This window comes from Pseudorca crassidens, chromosome 5 (assembly GCF_039906515.1).
Source record: "Pseudorca crassidens isolate mPseCra1 chromosome 5, mPseCra1.hap1, whole genome shotgun sequence".
NCBI classification, from domain to species: domain Eukaryota; kingdom Metazoa; phylum Chordata; class Mammalia; order Artiodactyla; family Delphinidae; genus Pseudorca; species Pseudorca crassidens.
Window position 1 is genome coordinate 74,204,326 of NC_090300.1, and position 22,181 is coordinate 74,226,506.

At 43.8% G+C, this 22,181-nt stretch overlaps 1 protein-coding gene across 3 annotated transcripts in view; it reads right to left on the minus strand.

Moving 5' to 3' along the window:
• The window catches only part of MB21D2 (Mab-21 domain containing 2), a 105,209-nt gene that overhangs the window by 20,242 nt on the left and 62,786 nt on the right, over positions 1-22,181 (minus strand). The window contains exon 1 of one of the 3 annotated variants that reach the window (XM_067738429.1): positions 7,522-7,664. The exons of 1 other annotated variant lie outside the window; for it this stretch is intronic. The gene's annotated coding sequence lies outside the window, so the exon portion shown is untranslated. Of the gene's footprint in view, positions 1-7,049; positions 7,306-7,521; positions 7,665-22,181 lie in introns of those variants that run through there. One more of the 3 variants, XM_067738428.1, reaches the window with a different exon arrangement.

The window sequence follows — 22,181 nt, forward strand, 5'->3', positions numbered from 1 at the left end:
ACTGCCATGAGTCGATTCTTCATAACAAATCTCCTTTTATATCCTGCTGGTTCTGTTTCTTTGGAGAACTCTAATACATAGCCATTACTTAAAAGATTTCCTTAAAAGACTGGAAAGTGACAGTCCTGGGTTCTAGTCTGGTTCTGCCTCTGACTTACCCTGGACACACACTTAACCCTTATGGGTCATAGTTTTCCATCTAGCAAGAGGTTTAGAGATGAGATGATCCCTAAGGTCTTTCAAATGTAAAAATGCTACGGTCCTAGGATCAGAACATGAGCAGTGACTGGGGCTCGGGCAGGTCTCAATCTAGGGAACACCATCTCCCCTCCCAGAGCTGAGGGCAGGTTCTTTTATTCTGTCTGCATGGATCACCCAGCAGTAACCCAAGGGCCACAACCTTGGCCCACACTTCAGTGTAGACCAGTCCCAGAACCCAGGCGTGCCATTGCCCTGCCAGCCCTCAGCCTGAGCTCTCAAACATTCCAAAACCAAGCTCCGTATTGGCTATCATTACTGAACTAGTGTATTTGTCATCATTAGATCACCAGAGCCCTACACCATCCATTCAGTTGATAAATGCTTGAGACTCTGTCTCTAAAATGTCTGCTGTGTCATGCCCTCCCCATACACCCTGTTGCCATTGTATGTCACTGTCACAGTTGAGCTTAAGCCCTCATGTCTCTCACAAGGACAACTGCAACCCCTCTTAATTGGACTCCACTCCCCTTCACCACCACCCAGCATAAGCTGTCAAAAGGAGCTCCTTCAAGGTCGGATCTGATCGCATCACACCTGCTCCAAATCCTATAGGGTGGCCACCATCCCTGTGGCCAAGGCCTCCCAGGGGACTTCCCTGGCAGTCCAGTGGTTAAGACTTGGTGCTTCCACCGCAGGGGGCACGGGTTCGATCCCTGGTCAGGGAACTAAGATCCCACATGACACGAGGCACAGCCAAAAACTACTGATAAAAATAATTAATCGGGCTTCCCTGGTGGTGCAGTGGTTGAGAGTCTGCCTGCCGATGCAGGGGACACGGGTTCGTGCCCCGGTCCGGGAAGACCCCACATGCCGCGGAGCGGCTGGGCCCGTGAGCCACGGCCGCTGAGCCTGCGCGTCTGGAGCCTGTGCTCCGCAATGGGAGAGGCCACAGCAGTGAGAGGCCCACGTACCGCAAAAAAAAATAATTAATTAATTATTTTAAAAAGGGCCTCCCAGGGCTTCCCTGGTGGCGCAGTGGTTCAGAGTCCGCCTGCCGATGTAGGGGACAGAGGTTCGAATCCCGGTCCGGGAAGATCCTACGTGCCGCAGAGCAGCTGGGCCCGTGAGCCATGGCCGCTGAGCCTGCGCGTCCGGAGCCTGTGCTCCGCAACGGGAGAGGCCATAGCAGTGAGAGGCCCGCATACCACAAAAAAAATAAAATAAAATAAAAAGGGCCTCCCACATTCTGAGGCCAACTTCCATTTCAACATGGGTCTTACTGCTCCCCTACCTTCCTCAGTGGCTCCAGCCCCAAAGTGGATCCCCCAAACTCTACTGGTCCCCTAACTATGTCCTTGCTTTCCAGCTCCCGAGTCTTTGCTCATTCTCTCCATTTGACCCTCCATCCCTGCCTGTTGAAATCCGGCCAACTCCATCTAAAAGCTTCTGCCTCCTAACCCCCCACGTTCACACATGTTATTTCCTTTCTTTCTTTGTACAGTCTTTTTGATTAACCTGATATTTTATGAGATTTATGAGGTGACTTGTATTACAGCTATCTGAATTCATTCCCAAGTCTCACACAAGGTAAGTTTTTTAAGGACTCACCCGAGTCCCCCTGAATCCTGGGGGTTAGGCTACTGAGATCTAGAAACAGTCCACCCTGATACAGAATGTGTCCTTACAATATGAACTAGTTCGGACTGCAAATAGCGAAATGATGTCAGCAGAATAAAAGTACTGTTAGTTCATATGCAATTTTCCAAGAATGTTAATATTTTGTACAACCAAGGAATAGCCATCAAACAAAACATGCTCAAACGCAGCAGAATGCATGAACCCACAGAACGAATGACGCTCAAATTCTTCGAGACTCAAATCGGCATGTGATCTGTCATGGAAATGCTTTTGTATGATTTTAGTGCATTTCCTCTTTGTCTCCACAATTCAACAACTTTACCTCCATTTTTTTCCCCCTAAAACCCTTTTCATAAAGCCACTTCTAATCTTTTTTCAACGGTAAACTCCTGTATTAGAGTATTCTGTCTTTTTCTGTTCAGTACTGCTACTGCTTTTGTTAATTTCCTGGTTACAAGGTCAAATAGGTTTGGAGTGATCTGCTCCTCACCCTGTTTTACCCACAAGTCCTGTTGTTTCCTGAGTGTCTGCTACGAACCAAGTATATTACATGTTATCTCACTACTTAATATGCAAAATCTTTCAGTCTGACATTCTACCCTCAATTTACAAGAAAAGAGTCAGACTCAGTGGTTAAGGGGTTTGCTGTGGTGACTCACACAGGGTTGCCCGAGCCCCACACGTGGGTTTTTCACTGCTATGGTGGCTTCCACACTGAGTGCCAAGGGCCAAGCCTCCTCTCAGGTCCTGTAGCTAGTGGAGGGTGAGGGCATGTGAAGGGTAAGGGAGACTGCGCCTGCGCCAGATGGGCAGCCCCTGGGCCTCCCGCCCCCCCTAGAATCACTTTTATCTGTTTTACATATTGGGCTTCCTCTGATGCTTCTATCTGAAGTAAGAGTCCTACAGTTTTAAAAGGGAGGAATAAAAAGGGTTGAAAATCACTGCATCCTATCAAGCTGGCTATTTCCCAATTCTGCCTGAGGCTAGCCTTCAGCAGAAAAATAAATCAGTTGCTTACAAAAGATCTACTCTACACAGAATGCTGTTGTGGGATTGCGGGGGGGGGGGTCCCCCCAAATTCCCTGCTCTAATCATTCCAAAGCTCTAAAAAGACTTCACTTTATGCCCACTTTACTTGCTCATTTGACTCTCTCTAACCCCTTTCCAGACATTGCAAGGCAGGTTGGGGGCTGGCAGAGGTGCAGGAGCCTGGAGGGCAGACCCTCCCGCTAATGCCCTATGAAGAAGGTGGATCCGAACCAGCTCCGAACTGAGCAGGACCCCCAGTCCTGGTGCTCCCTAACAGAGGCCGGCTCGTTGCCACCAAGAGAGCTGGCTGGACAAGATGCTCTTTAATGTTCTTCCTGACTGAAAAGAGTGTGTTTCTGAGCTGAGGGAAGGAGGGGGAGAGGTCTTAAGAGTGAGTTTAGAGCAAGCAAATGGGTGTAATGGGTGCAATGGGTGTAAAGCACATGCCCCACTGACACACGCAGAGGCAAATACAGACCCTTCGTATGGGTTGTTTCTCTAAACTTCATGAGTAGTAAGGAACAGATGCAAAAAAAGAAAGCGAAATATGATGAGTGCTGATATAACTGAAGCAGAATGGGACAGAATACATCTATTTTAAATTCCCCCCGAGAGAGTAATGCCTAACAACACAAAAGGCCGTTTCAGAGCTTTCCAAGGACCTCTCCGCATCCAGCGGTGAGGCTCCACGTTTCAGGGAAAGGACGTGCGGGGAAGTTTCTTTAAAGCGGTTAGAAAGAAAACAGCGGGCGCCGGATCTACAGCCAGTCTCTGGGCAATGAATGATTTGTCGCCTTCTCCTTCTGGTATTGATTCTCGCCTCAGACAGACAACAAGTGATGGCAGATGAAAGCACGCATGCCTCGGGGACTGCTCAGCCTGTGTCTGAAAGCTTCCCCAGCATCCTGGCCCCCCGCACACCCCTCGCCGGGCTCTCACTGCAAAGGCCCATCCCCCTCCCCGCGGAAGCAGCTCAGCTGGCCTCACCTGCACACATCTGGAGGTATCACTCCTGGGGTACCTACAGTGCAGCCTCACCACCTGTTTTCCATTCCCAGAAATCTATTTCAAACACACACACGGAAGAGTCTGACATTATGCCTCTTTGAAATAACAATGTCCATGTCACTGATACGAAAATTCTTCTTGATGCTGCTGTCTTCCAGATATTGCTAATGCCATCATCCAACCACTCCTAGCCTCTTAATAACATAGCCCATTTATTGAGCGTCTACTTTGAGCCAAGAATTTTTAATGTATTACTGTTCACCTTTACACTGCCCCTGCGTGGTATGAAGAAAGGGAGATTCTGAGGTTAAATAATTACCCAAAGTTACATAGTCTGTGGATCTGAACTTTGAACCCAGGTGTCTGATTCAGAAGACAGTAAACTTGGGAATTCCCTGGCGGCCCGGTGGTTAGGACTCTGCTCTTCCACTGTAGGCAAGGGACACATGTCCGATCCCTGGTCAGGGAATTGGGATCCCTGCATGCCAAGCAGTGTCACCAATGTATATTTTATATATATATATGTATGTATGTATGTATGTATGCATAAAGAAGAAGACAGTTGACTTACAAACATCTCACACAGGTCAGTGGGAACGACTAGCCACATCCCGTTTCCCCCTTTTCTTAAGCTCCTTCTCACAGCTCCAGGGAGATGGCAAAGGGACTAAAGCTTTCAAATACTAGGGGTCCAGAAATGAAAGAAGCTGGGAAATCTAGGGAGAATTGAACCTGGAGACAGATTTTCAGGCCTGGATTTTCTGTCTTTTCCATCTCCTCTTGCCTGAAATTCTACCCATTAGGTTCATTTTCACAATTAAAAAGAGAAAATGGAAATTGCTTCTTGGAAGTTAAGGTGCTAATTACCATTTATTCCTTAGTATAAAATGTGTTCAATCGAAGTGAGACGTTCTCACCACAGTGGAGACCACCTGCCTGGCTGGGATGCGAGCTTTGATTCACTGGACTGTGATTTGCGCTGGAAGGCCCTGAGGACAGAAGTCAGAGACAGGGAGGCCTCCAGAGGCCGGGCCAAGGAAATGATGTGCTGGTTTCAAAACTGCTCTTCCTTCCTACTACACGGACTCCTACCCCCAACCCACGCTAAGAAGACAAGTATTAGGGCTCAGCGGGTGACTGAGTTAAAATGGCACCGATGAACCCAGGCATTATTTGGGGTGTTTTTACATGGAAATATGTGATCTGATTCCAAACAAACAAATATATATTCATCATATTCCTAAATGTGAGGCTACCAAGAGACATTATTCACAGCAAGTCATACAGAAGCCAATTAAATGAGCACAAACAAGCTTAACAGAATCCATCCAAAGGCAATGGGGAGTGGGGGAATCTGCTTCAATTCTTCACTCCTACAGGAAGTTGTTTCTAAACGTGGTTGAAGAGGAGAACCTGTGATACCCTGGAGAGTAACTCTTACTGTTTCACTATAATTATTCGTTTCTCCTCGAAATAAGATTCAATAAAAAAGAAGTAATATTAGTTCATTTCAGACACCCATTTTGATGGGCATGGTGGGATAGAATTCACTATTAAAACAAGATCTTGCCAACTAACTTTATTACTCTCGTGCCCTTTAAATATCCACCTAGAAGTTATCCCACAAACAGAAGAGCAAATGCAAATCACTGGGCTTTGTGAACCATAAAATCCAATATCAAGTAAGTGCTATCAGGGTGATTAAGAGAGAGCATGCTGACCTATTCTTATTGAGCCAGTGACGCTCCCCACAGCCACGAGTGGATCATTTTCTCTTTCATGGCTTTGCTTCTCTGCGTGCAAATGGGAAGGAAGCATTCGTCACTCACATTCATCCATCTCAAAAGTGCCAGGGTCCTTAGAGCATCTAGTCTCACCACTTCATTGTAGGGATGAGAACATTACGGACAAGAATGCCAAAGCAGGACTACAAGCACTTAAAACCCACAAAGCTAGTGAGTGTCAGAGCCTGGAGTGGGTCAAGGTCTCCTAAGTCTTGGATCGGCACTGACACTCTGGCATAAGAGTAAAGTATGACCACACAGAGTTGCTGAGATGGGCTATAAATATACAAACCTAAGTCCTTTACAGGACAGCCCGGCCATCACACTAATGCCAATAATCAGTTAACGTTTGATTTCTCTGGTTTCTACCAAACAGCTATGATAGAATATAATAATATGATAGAAGTTGTTTTTGACACATTTAGAAGCTACTATAGTATTTGTTCAAAGTTAAATTGGCATCTTTTAAAACATCATTTTCACACTGAATATCCTGAGTTCGCTATTTATAGGTAACTTTAACCAAACACATTTAACATTTTTTTAAAAATCAGGATTACCTGCAAAGAAATTCTGTTTAGAACAGATTTAATTTTGACTAATGCCATACAAAATGAATCCAATTTGCTTTAAAAACACTGAGTCTGATAGGGGCTTCCCTGGTGGCGCAGTGGTTGAGAGTCCGCCTGCCGACGCAGGGGACACGGGTTCGTGCCCCGGTCCGGGAAGATCCCACATGCCGCGGAGCGACTGGGTCCGTGAGCCGTGGCCGCTGAGCCTACGCGTCCGCAACGGGAGAGGCCACAACAGCGAGAGGCCCGTGTAACGCAAAAAAAATAATAATAAATGTCTGATAATCTCTAAAATGACTTGTAGCTGGAGGATTCCTAACTGGGTTGTGATCATGGCTTAACAAAATGCATCTCTCCAAGATAATTGTACTCTCCTGGCTGAGAGCTGAAAGGATAGGAAAAAGATTACTCATGGCTGGTTTGGACTTCACATATGTATACGTAAAAGGTTAATTTCAAAAGTTCAGTACTTTTGCCAACCCATTTTATTCAAATCAATTTTTTTCTGAATAAAATTAAGATTAAGAGGTTGAGAAAATATAGAAGTCATGGAAGTAATCATTGACTCCTATGCCAAAGCATTAACAGAAATACTTCTACTGGAAGGACATTTCGCAGATAGCCAAATGACCTTTAGGGCAAAAAGTCCTGGGAGGTACACAGAGCAAAGCCCATCCAAATCTTCTTCCCCCCAGTCTCCACCTTATTTCAAGGAGCAACTTAAAATATTAGATCCTCTGAGCAGCCCTCCTTGATTCTGCCTAGTTGCTGCCATGTGTTGCCCCAGGCATATCCCTGATACACTCTACTTACTTACCTAGCTCCCAATGAGAATGTCAGCTCCTGGGTGTAGGGGCCTGGTGGCGTTGTGGCCTGTTCTAGTGCCTAGCACAGTAACCGGCACAGAGAAAGCATCCAAGTGCTTACTGGATGAATGGAAACAATGAATGGCGAGAACAGAGGCCTGGATGAATGTGTGTGTGGGGAATGCAATTCATTTCAGACAAATTCTCTTGCCAAGCAAGTAAAAACATGGAGCGTAGAAAAGACCTCAGAGATCATCTGGCCCAACCTCCTCATCTTCCAGAAGCCAAGTAATCTTGGCTTAGTGCTGCATGAACTATAAAAGAATATTTCAGAAAACATATGAAAGAATATTAGGAAAAGCAAACATTCTCTCTAATGAAGATACCAGCCCACACAATCTGCAAGCAGAACTCAATTAAAATGTTCACAGGGCTAATTTTATCTGGCTTCTATTAGTGCCTTCAAAAGTGTCCATCTATTACCTGGCAGTGTCAAGTCTACATAATCCAGGCTCAATTACTTAGTATGTAGATCAGGCAAGATTCTCTCTTCCTCTCCCGCCTGTGTTTCTCCAGCTTTTCATGCTCATTAGCACCTCCAACAGAAGGCTGAGGAAACGAAACTCCAATTTATCAATGTCAACTGTTGAACCAGCAAATTGCATCAGTCCCGCCCACACATGGAAGTGTTTGGACAATTCTGAATCAACAAGATGTTGGCAGCTGTGTTCCTATGGTTCAGTAATTGCATTGTTTCCTACTGTGTTCTACGGGTTGTGAAATGAATTTATTAAATAACCTACACAAAGGGAATGTGGTGTGGGCTAGTGGAAACAGCTCTGAGCTGGTGTTGGGAGACTGTCCCACTTTGACCACTAGCCCTGACTTCAGTTTTTCTAGTCCTCAGGCTCTTAACTACCCAAGAGGATAATTCTGCCCTGAGCAGCAGAGAAATCTCTGGCACCTAAACCATTGTTGTTACTGTGCTTGAGAGAATGCACTAGAATCTGTAACTGACCACTTCATACTGGAAGACAGTAGTTGGGAAAGGAAAATTGAGTCCACACACATGAAGCATATAATGGAGGGATTTAAACAGACATAGCATGTAAGAACCTGCTATATAACACAGGGAACTCTGCTCAATACTCTGTAATGACCTCTATGGGAAAAGAATCTGAAAAAGAGTGGATACATGTATGTGTATAACTGATTCACTTTGCTGCACACCTGAAACACAACAGTGTAAATCAACTCTACTCCAATAAAAATTAAAAAAATAAAAAAGAAACTAATTCTACTGTCTTTGGTAAGTTTGCCAGTTGGTATTTTGCCAGTTGTCTTGGGTTATTAAAACTAGTTGGTGTTTTGTAAATCTGGCTGTGTGACAGAATGAGACATATTTTCAAGTGAAGATGAAAAACTTACTTGGTATATTATTACAACTGTAAAAGAGGAAAAACAATTAAGTTTAAGAAAAGTCCACCCTAAGCCTAGTAGACCCTATTTCCATTAGTGTTAAACCAGACTCAATTTTAGAAGGCAAAATGATTTGTGATTACAGAGAATGTCCCCAGAGAGCCACCCTGCTGAGGGGTGGGAGGGAAGTCTCCCTGGGCCCTAAAGAGCTCAAGGTCTCTTGAGTGGTTGGGGTATTTTTTTCTGGGCAAAGATAGAGGAGTCTGAGTGGGAAAAATACCCTCCCTTCAACTGGGAGTTTGGCACTCACTCAGGGCCCTAATTTTGTTTTCAATGGTTTCCCATTCTTTCTTAAAAAGCAAAAAAGTTAAAGTAAGGCTTTCTCTCAAATGAAGCAGCAAAATTCTACTCCTTTCCAAACTCTGTAATCAATTATTTTATAAATAGGACTTGGACTTGACTCAGATCCATAATCATTTACTGAAATCTACACATAGCCCAGTGGTTGTGGCCAGGTGGTACAATGGCTGACAGATTACTTACCCCGGGCTTGATCGTTTCCACAATGGGCAGGATGATAGTTAATGTGTGTCAAGCACAAGCCCACGGCGGGCCGCGCTGAAGTCTATCATAGCCAGGCTGGGTGCTTAATTTCCCAATCTCCTACACCTAAACCTTGAAGAAACTATAAGAGGTAGGTATTAAGATTACTAATTTGCAGACAGAGAAGTGGTTACTCGATGGCATGAAGTGAGGAAGTAAGAAATTTAGGAACTAAAACCAGGTCTGGCTCACTCCAAATCTCACCAGCTTTCTGCAAGGAGATGTTGGTGTGAATCTCTGGGATATTTTGTTCTTTCTAGACTGGATGACAAAGCCTTGCAAGGCACTCTTCCGAATAAATTAATGGTACGACACTGAGGCCTTTTCTTCCCAACACAGTCAATGGAATATATACACAGAAATTCATCACTGGAGCTTTCGTTCTGGCTGAATGCTAATTTACTTTATTCTCTAATGAGGAGACCTCTAGCCAAATTGCAGGTCAACAGTCTGATGAGTGGCACAGTGGAGTGTGAGTTTTCAAAAAGCCACCCACGGAGCTGCATTCAGAGCTGAGGATCAGTGCTCCAGGGCTCCCTGGAATGTGCCATGGACCGAGACACGAGGCCAAGGTTCCAGTTTGCTTTTGCCTCAGGACTGGGGCCGAGAAACCTGTATTCCCAACTCACAACTGTAGCAAGTCATTCCCCTCATCTGGGGCCTGTTTCCCCATCTGGAAAATGGTGGGTTTGGACCGACTGATGTATTTTTTAAAGTCAAGTCTACTGAGGTATAACTTATCTACAATAAAACTCACCCCTTTGACAGACACAGTTTGATGAGTCTGACAAAGGTATACAGTTTGATAACTATAGCCACAATTAAGACACAGAAGACTTCCATCACCCCCCAAAATGTCCTCATGCCCTTTTGCAGTCAATCCCCTTTCCAAGCCCCAGGCAATCTCAGATCTGATTTCTATCCCTATAGTTTTACCATTTCCTGAAGGGCACAGAGGTGAGAAAGTATTTAGCCTTTCATGGCTGGCTTCTTTTACTTAGCATGGAACTTTTAATATTCATTCATGTTGTTGAATTCACCAAATCAATAGCTGGCTTCTTCTTACTGTTGAGCAGTATTTCCCTGTATGGATATGATGCACTTTGTTTATCTACTCACCAGGTGATGCACAGTTGGGTTGTGTCTAGTTTCTTGCTAATATGAAAAAAACTGTATGCCTTTGTGTTAACATAAATTCCATTTCTCTTAGGTAAATACTTAGGTGTGTGATAACTGTGCCACTTGTTAAGTGTGGGGTGTGTGTTTAACTTTCTTATAAAGTGTCTCACTGTTTTCCGAAGTGGCTGTACCATTGTGCATTCCCACCAGCCATGTATATGGACTGGGTGCTATTTAATGGGTAGCCTCAGATGACTGCAATTCCTATCAATGTCCCATGAATATATCGACTCTTCCAGGGCAGAGGTCCCATGAAATGCATCTCAGTAGCCTTCACAGCACCAAGGACAGATGCAAAGTAAGTGCATGGACTCAGCGCTGGGAGCCCTTCCGGGTCTGACAGCGCTATCATTCTCTTTTTTCCTTCTCTGGACATCTTGTTCTGTGACAGTGGACACTAAACACCGGCTTTAGGCTGAAATCGGTCTGGGACGGCCTGCAAAACTACCACCTACTAGCTGTGTAAGGTAAATACTTTCACCTCTCACAGGCTTGATTTCCTCTTCTGCAAACTGGAGGTGATCATTACCTTCCGCGCAGGTTGTCAGAAGATTAAATGATGTAATTATGTGTGCTCAACCCACAGTAAGTGCCCGGTAAATAGCAATTTTTAGCTTCTACAGTTATAGACTGGCATGGCTGATAAAGAAACGGTAGGTGATAAACTTGACCCCTTTCCAAAAGTCCCCAACAACAGCTAGAATGTGAAACTGGAGTGCCCTGTGTTCCACTGCAGAGGCCTCACCATGTTTTCCTGATAGATTCAAACGGTTCAAGAGTTCCCTCTCTCCACGCATTATGTTGGTGTATTTATCTTCTCCTTATTTATAATGTATACACGTGTGTATACGTGTATGTATTAAATATGTACATACAGCGAGAGAGAGAGAAATGAACAAAAGAAAGAGTTCCTCTCTTGTTGAGCTTAGAGTCTAATGTGTTCCTTTTAACTGATGTGTAGAAAGACACAGGACAGAAGTTTTGCCATGGGCAAGGAAAAAAGGCAGAGTGCCAGGGCCAGCATTCTAGATGTCAGCCAAGCAGCTTAAAGTGTGGCAGCATTTATGGGACTGCTGAAGCTCTAACTTCCATTTTATTCAGGGAAATATACTGTAGGTCTAAAGGTTTCCTGAATGCTAACGTGTGTGTGTGTGTGTGCGTGCACACGTGTGTGTTAAAGAGGGAGAGAGGAGAGAGGCAAGAAAGGAGGATGGGGATTCCACTGGTGGGCAACTGAGCTCTGAGCAATGCATCAACACGTTTCACTTTAAGCGCTGTTTGTGTTCCATCCCACCCGCCCACCCCCCTGCAAGCTAACTGCCTTGCTGTTTCGAGCACCCAGCTGTTGCCGTCTGAAACCTGACCTTCACTGTGAAGAGGCTCACAGCTGCAGCAAGCTGTCTACCTAGTAATGCCTGCGTTCTTATCGGCTTCATGCCTCTCTTTCCCTTAACCAACTTAGTGAAGCGGGCTGGTTTCCCTAGTTCCCTCCCCCAAACCGTTAGTCTCTCAGTCAAAATAAGAGGAGGGGGGGCAAGTACCCCTTGAGGAGAGAGGAGTTCCGGTTGCAGGGCAGCCCTGCAGAGGGCCACTGGAGGCCTGCCTGGCTCAGTTCACTTTCCTACTAAGAGCGTGGTTCATGGACCAGGAGCAAGGGCATTATGTTAGAATGTTCATTGGAATGCAGAATCTCAGGCCGGACTCTACACCTACTGAATCGGGGACCCCTGATTAATGTAGGCACATTAAAGTTTCAGAAGTGCTAGAATGGGATATAAACCCCAAAGAGTTTTCCAAGAGCCTGACCTAAGCATGTAAGATGGCCAAGCAGATCGGGACAAAACTATGTTGGAAAGGCAACGTGGTGCGAAGGAAACAGCCAGCCCCAAAGACCCTCACTTTCTGATATTCATGCCCTTGTGCAGTTTCCGCGAACACGGAGTCAGGGTTGGTCTGTGTGGCAAATCGAATGTGTAGAAGTGAGAGCACGAGACTTCCGGGGCAAGGTCATAACAGGCACCGCAGCATTTTCCTGGCTCGGTCCTTTGGATCACTTGCTGGGGTGGGGAGCGGAGGCGGGTGGAAAGCCCTTCACTATGTGGGGGGCTCTTTCAGGACCTGGTGGAGAGGCCCACATGGGGATAAATTGGGGCCTCCCAGCACCGACTGCCGGCTTGTAGGTGGAACCTCCAGGCCCAGCCAAGCTGTCAGGTGACTGCAGAGCCAGTCAACGCCTTACCTGCTACTTCATGAGAGACCCCAAGCCAGGACCACCCAACTAAGCCACTCCCAAATGCCTGATCCCAAGAAACCGTGTGAGCGAATCAATGTTTAATGCTGTTTTAAAGCCACTGAATTTTGCAGTATTGCTTATTCAGTGACAAATAACTAGTACTAGGACAGAGAGCTGGGTCTGAGACTGGGCTCCCCCTACTAGGAGTGGCTTTCCACGCTCACTTCATCTTCTTCGTGCCTCAGATGCCTCATCTACAAAAGGAACAACCACAGTTCACCCAGTCGTCAACCCCTTTGAACATACAGATGCACCATTACTTTATATATCACTAAGACAGGAAAAAAAGATGTCATCAAATTAGTACCTCTTAGGTCCTCAAATGCATACAAATTTTAGAGATGTAAAATTGATGGAAGATGTGCATCTTAGAATTGATGAAATACAGTATGATGTGCCTTCTGCCTGCCACATGGAGATGGTACAAGGATCAACGGCACAACAGATGAGAAGGCGGGAAGTGACGGGCAGCGTACTGAAGCACCACTGCTTGAGAAAGGGAAATGGCACTATGGTTCCAGACCAGCTAATTAAACTGGCTCTGCGGGGCTTCATCATTTCACTTTTAATGCTCTTGCCTCGGGCTCCTATCACAATGTGTGCTCAAAATGACTGCTACAAAGCCCAACTGACAGGGAAAAATGGTTAAGGAAAACCATCTATGGCAATGCTCCCTAAACTTGCTGGAGCATAAGAAATGACTCAGTGCATTTTTTAAATATACACCCAGACCCCTTGCTAGAGACTTTGATTCAGTAAATCTGGAGTGAGCGTTGGAATCTATACGTTACCAAGGGCCCCAGGCAGTTCTTATGTACACACAAGATTTAAAACACCGATCAAAACAAGATAATATCCATCCCTTATTAATATTTTTCCTTGCATCAAATCATAATAGGAAAGTATAAGTCTGGATTGCCTTAGCTATGTCCCCATATAAAAAAGGGCTTCGATCTGGTATAAGATTTTACTGAAGGTCAGTGTAAAAACAAACTGTCCTACAAAGGAATTTGCCATCACTAGAAAACTTACTGAAGTCATGGAAAATTATACTATTCAATGCTTATAGTGTAAAGATCTGCATAATATTAGAGGAGATATATTAAAGAATGTATCTCCTAACAGGCTGATCTGTTTGCTTTTTTAAAAATTGAGGTATAGCTGACGTACAATATTATATAAGTTTCAGGTGTACAACATAGTGATTCATAATTTTTAAAGGTTAATCTCCATTTATAATTATAAAATATTATCTATATTCCCTGCGCTGTACAATATATCCTTGTCACTTGTTTATTTTATACATAGTAGTTTGTGACCTGTTTCCTTTTTTATCAGTCAATAAGAGTTGCTAGGCAACCATATTTTCCATTTTTGCTTAGACTGCCAGGAATCTTTCACCTAAAATCCATGCCTCCCAAATGATAATAACATTAAAAATAATTAATATTTTTGGTCAAAAACATAGTTGCTGCTGCACAAAGCTTCTTGGGAGATTTTGAGTTTGTTGTGTATTTTAATGGTCATGTTATAGTCATGTGTTTTTTCTTAATACTCACAAGTCTTTTTGAAAGTAGGCAAAAAAACAGATTTTAAAATGAATACTGTTTGTTTTGTTTTGTTCTGTTTCTAATCACGTTTAGACTAAACGACCACAATCCAATTTCTAGCAACTCTTCGCTGAGTTATGTGGGTTGTCTCCTCTCATGCCAATCCCTTGGACAGCTTTTAAAACATCACAGGAATGCTAACCCCATCTTGGCAAGGAATGTTGATTTCCTATTCAAGCCAAATACTTATGCAAATAAACAGAAAATAATTTTAGAGCACCTCCTCAAAAGCCTCTTCTTGTTTTCTCTGGTGCATAACATAATTTTCTGACAATCTGACCCAACCATGGCAGCAGAGTCAGGCCATTTAAAATCTTTCCCTATAAGAGCAAAACACACAAAAAAATCTTCCACTGCATTTTCCAACATTTTACTCATGTGCTTTCAGTTTTGCAACAGAATTTCATCCTTGACCTGAATGTCTAAATAGCTCCCAAACAATAATTAAGTCACCACAACCCTGCTGTGTAAAGGGCATTTTCTGACAGATGGGATACCAAGACAGAACATGGAAATTGCTTCTACTCTTCCCCAGCCTTATGGAGCAAGGAGACTCAGGGCAAGGATTTTCATAATCAACCTTGGAGTCTGAGGTGCACGTAGAGGCTCAAAAGGACGTGACTAAGTTATCGATATAGAGTATGGAGTAGTGTTAACTCGTTGATGTTCCAATAAATATTTCCAATCTCCACAAATGTCCTCATACCTGAACAATGACTTCACCCTGTTTTTTTCGGTCAAAGATCTTTTACTCTGTGAAGTCTTCCCAACTGCCCCTCTCCTCCCATCAGGGTTAATCCCATTCTCATCTGTCTTCCTGTGACACTCACAACATGGCAACACAATGGATTGCCTTATCTATTTGTCTCCGCTGCTGGACCAAGTCGCTTGAGGTCAGTGATCCTAGATAATTCCTCTTGGAACTGCAGGACCAATCAGATTACCCGGTACACATCAGGTGCTTGGTCAATTTGTATGAATGAAAGGATCTAGTTCAGGGACTCTGAGGTCCCTCAGATTCTCTGATTCAAATTCAGTCATTATGCAAATAAGGACATTAGGCCCAAAGAACCCACCTTTCCCAGAGTTACACCAAAAAAAAGGAAACAAGACAGACAAAAATCCAAATTTTCTCATTCCCAACTCACTGATTCTCCTTTACTGGACCTATTACACGACCTCTGACCTATTTGTCAGACCCCTGTCTTCTGCCACCACTTCTTGGACCTTCCAATTTAGTTAGTCTCTCCCTCATCCATCATTTCTCAACCCAGAATCAGGTCTTCAGTGAGGAACCTTCCAGCCCGGGGCAGGCTCCTTCATTATCTGCTCCCATACCTCCTCGAACCATGCTTCTTTCCTGTGGAGCATGTATCCCAGCCTGCAATTATACTTTCAAAAGTGAAACTATTTTATGAAGGTCCAGCTTTCTCACTAAACTCCCTGAGAGTAGAAACATGTATTTGTTGCTGCCATTCACTGCTATATCCCTAGTGCAGGAAGCCTCACTCGATTAATTATTTGTTGAATGAATAAATCATTTTAAAACTCTCCAAAAATAAGGAGTGGGTCAGTCGTACAAATGTTGTCTCATGAATAGCAGAGATACAACAAAAGCAGGCTTATCCTTCCTGTACAATATTAAAAGATATCTCTATTTTTGCGCTCAGATAATTCACTTTATAGATAACACGTAACTGATGCTTAAACTCGGATGTCCCTGTTTCAGAATCTGGGAAAAATCTGGGCAGCCTTCTTCTTTCAATGGGTTCACAATGAAATGCTAGTTATTTTAGCATGAGATTGAGACAAACCGGGACCAGCAGTGTGATTCTCACAGAATTTCTTTCCCAGGATAGACAGAAATATCTGGATTATGTAGATGACTGCTTTCTACAACAGGTATGGATATTTGAGAGGATTATTCTAATTCAATTTGCCCCTGCATCTTTAAAAAGTTTCTTAAAAGCGTGTAGCAATATTTGCAATTTTTTTCCACTTAACTCAGAGAAAGGGCCAGGTCACGTCTCTGATCCCCAAGTCACTTACAGATTCCAGAAGGAAATATGACAATTTGATGTAATTGCTTAGAACATTTTGACAATCTGCTGGGTCTAAAACAGTTTAATTAGATATCAAAAATCGTTTCCAGTTCTAACTCTGGAATTAAACTAAAGAAGTAAATGGCTCACTTCTGTTTCTCTCTCTTCTTCACCTGTTTAAATATAACAAAACTCTTGTCAGTTTGAAGGTTTACTAGCCTTGATCCTACAACTCATGGTGAAAAACCTGCCCTCCTTTGGAAGACCAAGAACAAAGTGGTGAGAAAAGCCCTGCCTTGGACAAAAAGCTTTGATTACAGGATGTCACTATTTTTGGAATGTTCTTAGCACATTCCTTATGAAAAACCATTATATCTTCCCCTCCTCGGAGCTTGAAAAAAATGTCCTACCTCTCCTAAGCTGGGTTATCTCAGAGGTGTTGGAGTGAGGCAACAGTGATGTCAGAGAGTATGGTTATATGCTCTGATTTGGCTTTGAGTGAATAGACTTGGGTCATAAATCAAGAGACCTAATTATAAACATAGCACCATCCTTCCCTGGACCTCACCTTCTTCTATTATTAAATAAAGGGCATTACTCAAAGGTCCCGGTTATCACTAGCATCCTGTGACTCTAACTTTGACCCTGCTAACACAGAGAGAAAATCTCAGAGCTTGTTTCTGGGAAAGCAGAGAAAGGACCAGATATCTAGAGGGGGGTTTACTGTCTGTTCTGCCTCCGCCATAGATGCCCATGGGTGCTCTGCACCTAACCCTGGCCATTGCTTCACAGTGGACCTCTAACATCCAAAGGTAATCTGAATGCTTGTTATGGGCTGAAGTGTGCTCCCCTCAAATTCATATTTTGAAGCTGTAACCCCCCAGTACCTCCAAATGTGACTCTATTTGACCCTAATCCCAGCAGACTGATGTCCTTATAGGAACAGGAAACTGGACACAAAGAGACCCAGAGGAAAGGCCATGTAAGGACACACTGAGAAGCCAAGGAGAGGGGTCTCAGGAGAAACTAAATCTGCTGACCACTTGATCTTGGACTTCCAGCCTCCAGAACTGTGAGAAAATAAACGTCTGTTGTTTAAGCCACCTAGTCTGTGGTATTTTGTTACAGCAGCCCTTGTCAACTAATACAATGCTGAACTGATTCACCTGTTTAGATAAGAACTTGGATCTTCTTGTCTACATCTCTCCTTTCTCCAATGAAAAGACTTCAGTTCTAAAGCAGGAAAGTAACTTTCCCAAGGTCACACAGGTACTTAGTGCCTGAAGAGACACGAGAACAGAGCTTATAGAGGGAAATAGGTATATTCAACAGCCTGGACTTTTTCCTTAAAAACAATCCATGTCATACAATAAAACACTGAAACTTGGCATAGACATATGTATCAAAGAACTTATACCCAGTGTACAGTCATAATATGCTTGAGTGACCAATTATAAATTATGGTATTTCATTGAACTGAAAACACATGTTTAAAACATGACCTGTTTTACCCAGAACTCTGTCAGCATCCAGGAGGTATGAGGACTTCTTCTACTCTAGAAGGCTAACAACTTTCCTCCAGGGAGTGCTCACCTTAGCTACTGACTTTCCTTTGTGCTCTAGTCTTTCCCAAAGGGGCCTCCTGAAGTCTGTGTACAGGGAGAGACACTCAAACATAAGCATGACTGGTTTTGAGACTAATATCAGGCATTTGCACTGGAACCCATCTCCATTCTCTACTCCTGGTCACACACAAGACCTGACCAGGCAGTCCCTGGGCCCCTGGGCTGACATGGGCTCCATGCCAAGCCTGAGATGAGGCTCCAGGGGGGACCTAGCTGCATGTTCCCCCCACCACAGAAGACGGAGGCCCTGAAAGAGAACTCAGATGAAATTATCCATAGCAAACCCTGATTAGCAAAACTGGCTTTAAGGAAAAAGGGAAAGGTCCTAGTTCACTGGTTCCCAAATGGACATGTTCAGGCTGTCTGCATCTGAATCATCTCAAAAGGGTTTGGTTTTTTTTTAAAATATAAACTTCAAAACCTCATCCTTAGGCTGTGCTATTTCACGGGTCTAGGGTGGGGCTCTGGACTGTGTATTTTTAGGTGATCCTCGGGTGAGTATAAAATTTGGGGAATACTCAAAACCACTCTACATTTCTCAGAGTTGAAAGAAAACAACTGAGAAGTAGCTGGTGTCTACAAATAATAGCTTATATCATTGAGTCATTATCATTAACTATCACAAACATCATAAGCCTGGAGTTCTTTGATGTACCATCCATCTGTTTCTATATTAGCTTATACATTGTTAGATAACAGAACATCCCCAAACTTAGTGACTTGTAACAACAAACGTTTCTTATCTTACAGTTTCTGTAAGTTGGGAATTCAGGTGTGGTGGGGCTGGGTATTTCTGGCTCAAGGGTTTTCACGAGGTTGCCATTAAGTCACTGGCTGGGGCTGCAGTCATCTGAAGGCGTGACTGAGGCCGAATAATCCACTTCCAAACTGAGGCCTCAGTTTCTCACTGACTGCTGCCAGAGGCCTTAGTTCCTCCCCACCTAGGCTTCTACATAAGACATGCTATGTGTCCCCATGACATGGCAGGTACCTCCCCTAGGAGCAAGTAATCCAACAGAGAGAGAAAGGAGGAAGCCACGGTGCCTTTCATGATCCAGTCCCTGAAGTTACACATTATCACTTTCACTTTTTTCTATTCATTAGAAATGAGTCACTTAGTCCAACTCACATTCATGGAGAATAGGCCTCATCTTTTAAAGGAAGTGTCAAAGAATCTGTGGACGTACTTTAAGCTGCTACAATTTCCAATATATGTCATACTCTGAGAATGGAATAGAAATTAGAAATACAGAAGCATCTCTGGTCTTGATGCTGCCCTCGTGGAATCTGGGAGCAGGGGTAGAAGAAAGGACCAGGGTACCCAATACATTCTTCTCCTTTTATGAAGTCAAGCTTGCAAACAGTCAGTTAGGTTGGGGGCAGAGGCACATAAATGTAATACATTAGAAGTCCAAAAGACTTGGGTGTGAGACCCGACTGGCTCAGGTTTAGCTTTGTACCTCACTTAGCCACTGAGCTACTACCCTCTCTCTTTACAAAATGAAAATTATGTTTTACTCACTAGTGGTGAAGGGGCAGAGTTGGGGGCAGAGACTCTACAAAGGCAAAGAAGATAAAATCCATGACAGTGCGGCACAAACAGCAAAGTGCTAGACATATTAATAAGTATGATTACTAGCATGTTTATTATAAGCAAAGGTATGCACATCAGAAGGTGATGAGGCCAACATACCCAGGTCACCTTAATTCCTTTTCCATAGTCCCTCTCTGGATTTGTACACCTTCCTTCTAGGTGCAAAGCAGCCCCTTAGCACTCTCTAAGGAAATCCCACCCACAGGGACACTCATGTCCCTGCTCTAAATTCTTTCTGGCGGACACATCCTACCTGTGCTGTTCCTAGCAATTATGTCTGCACAGGCCCTGCAAAATGTATCTAAACTGCTTAACGCTACCTGATCAGGTAATGCCTCTCAAGGACTTACAACCGTGCCCCTGAATTTGTAAATGCCCATTCATACTGAAGGTGAGAGTGAGAAGAATTGCAAATAAATATGGACACATCTGGAAATATTTTGTGCTTGTGGGTATGTCTATGTATACATATTTAAGTGTTATTTATCTAAGCCTGCTATATGCAAAAATAAAACAAAATAGTGAGACAGAATTCTACTGTAATCAGAATTGGAACTTCCTTGGAGCTCTGAGGAATCTGACTCAGAGTACGGCTGCCAAAGGAAACATCAATCTACACAGAAAACAAACTTATAACCACCGAGGTGTAGGAACGCATCTGAGAAAGCTCATTCCCAATTCTTTTTCAAATCCCTTTCTCCTCCTCCCCACGGTTTTCAGACTCTTTAAAGAGATCCAAGAAATTCCACCGTTTGGGGGAAACTCACTGTGGTAATAAGGCATGTAATATTAAACCACCCCGTGGCCTTGAAAAAAATGAAAAACAAAAAGCATACCCACGCAGAGATAAGAAAAGAGCTTGAAAAACAATACTCGGAACTCTTCCAAGCACTGAGGCCTGGAGGACATACCTAAATCAAAAGTATTTTTTTAAATGTATCTTTAGTTAATAAGTCAAAAATTCAAGGAGCATTACAAGAATAAGCGTAAAGGTCCCCTGCGGACATAAAAGGTGATCATGAGAGGGAACACAAAAACTGGAGGGGTTCAAGTTTTAGTAGGCCACCTGCCGCGCTCCCCTTTTTGCAGAGAATAAAGGGAGATGGGCTGAAATTAGAAACGCTTATACTCATCCCACAGTTTCAAAGTCAACTAAGGGGGACAGAGTTTGTTCGAAATGAAAAAGAAAATCAAAGCTCTTTTAATTCAACCACCATAACTTTGTGCTTGAGGGTACAGCAAGGACTTTTCCTTTTTGCTTTTTTGCTTTTCTTCCCTCCCCACAAACCCTCCACCCTCCCTGTGAAGTTAAGTCACAGTATCTGGGGCAATTGATCAGGAGTTATTCCCATTTAAATGATAGCCCAATCCTACCAAACTTAAAAAATCTAGAGTTTGTTCTCAAGAGCCTTCGTTGTTTGAAACAGATGTGCAAGGTTTTGTGGTAGGAAGTTTCTTGTGGTGGGAGGTGACAGGCTGGATCTCCCCAGATGACCAAATAAGAAAAATCCTGCTGAAAGACGGCGCTGGTAAGGGCCTCTTAAGCGACCTTGTCCAGTAGAACAGCCAGATATCAGAGGCTTTGATGAAGCAATTGCTGAATAAATGAAGGCCTAGAAGACGAGGTTCAGTTGATTAGCACAACCTCTTAGAAACTTGCATACAATTTGGGATTGTTACATACAAATATTTCCTGCAATCACTGGGTGCTGCTGAGTTGTCTCTTAATTTTCACCAGAGCTTACAGACAGGAAGCAGGTTGTAGAAAATATTTTACAGAAATCAGAATCAGCAAACCACATGTAGAATGGAAAGAACACAGGTTTTAGATCAGAAGGACCTAGGGCTGAATTCACAAGCTCTGCCTCATAGTAGCTGATTGACTGATTTAGATAACTAACACCTCTGGGCCTTAATTTCTTGCATTTCCCTCCCCCCTCCCTATTTTTTAAAGCCAACAGCTTATTGTGAAGACAAAATAAGCATCTCCACGAAAAAGTACTTTGAATGAAGTAATGAGGCCACAGCAGTGAATGACACCAGCTCCTGAACTTGCACAATTCCCAAGCTAGCTGGGAAAACAGAGTATATGAATGAAAAAGGCAAGGCAGGTACAGTAACCAGCCTCCAGGGTGGCCCCTGATGACCTCACCTTCTGGTAGTCACATCTTTGAGTGGTCACCTCTCAGTGTACCAAGGTGGGTCAATGCAACCAACAGAAGTGATGGTTTTCACTTCCAAGATTAGGTAACAAAAGGCATTTCAGCTTCCATCTAAGTTGGTGTTTCTTTCTCTCTCTCTGATCACTCACTTTGGGAAAGCCAGCTGTCATATCATCGCACAGCCCTCTGGAGAGGACCAAGTGGAGAAGAACTCAGGTCTCTGGCCAAAAGCCTCATAATTGAGCTTAGAAATGGATCCTCCAACCTCAGTCAAGCCTTCAAATGACCGCAGCCCTGGTTGAGAAACCCTGAGCCAGACCCAAGCACCTACCTAAGCCGCTCCCAGATGCTTGACCCTCTGAAATAGTGGGAGATAACAGATGTCTGTTGTTTTAAGTTATGGAGGAACCTGTTACACCGCAATAAATCACTAATACAGTAGGTTACACTAAAAGTTTGCAAGGTTTGGAAGAGGAAGAAATCCCTGAAGGCTGGGAGTTGTTTGTCAAAGGATTAAGTTTGGAAGGAAGGATGAGTTGGACAGGTGAGGGGGCAGCACCGGGTTGCAGACATGAGTGAACGAGGCAGAGAGGCAGGAAAGCATCAGACAGGTTCA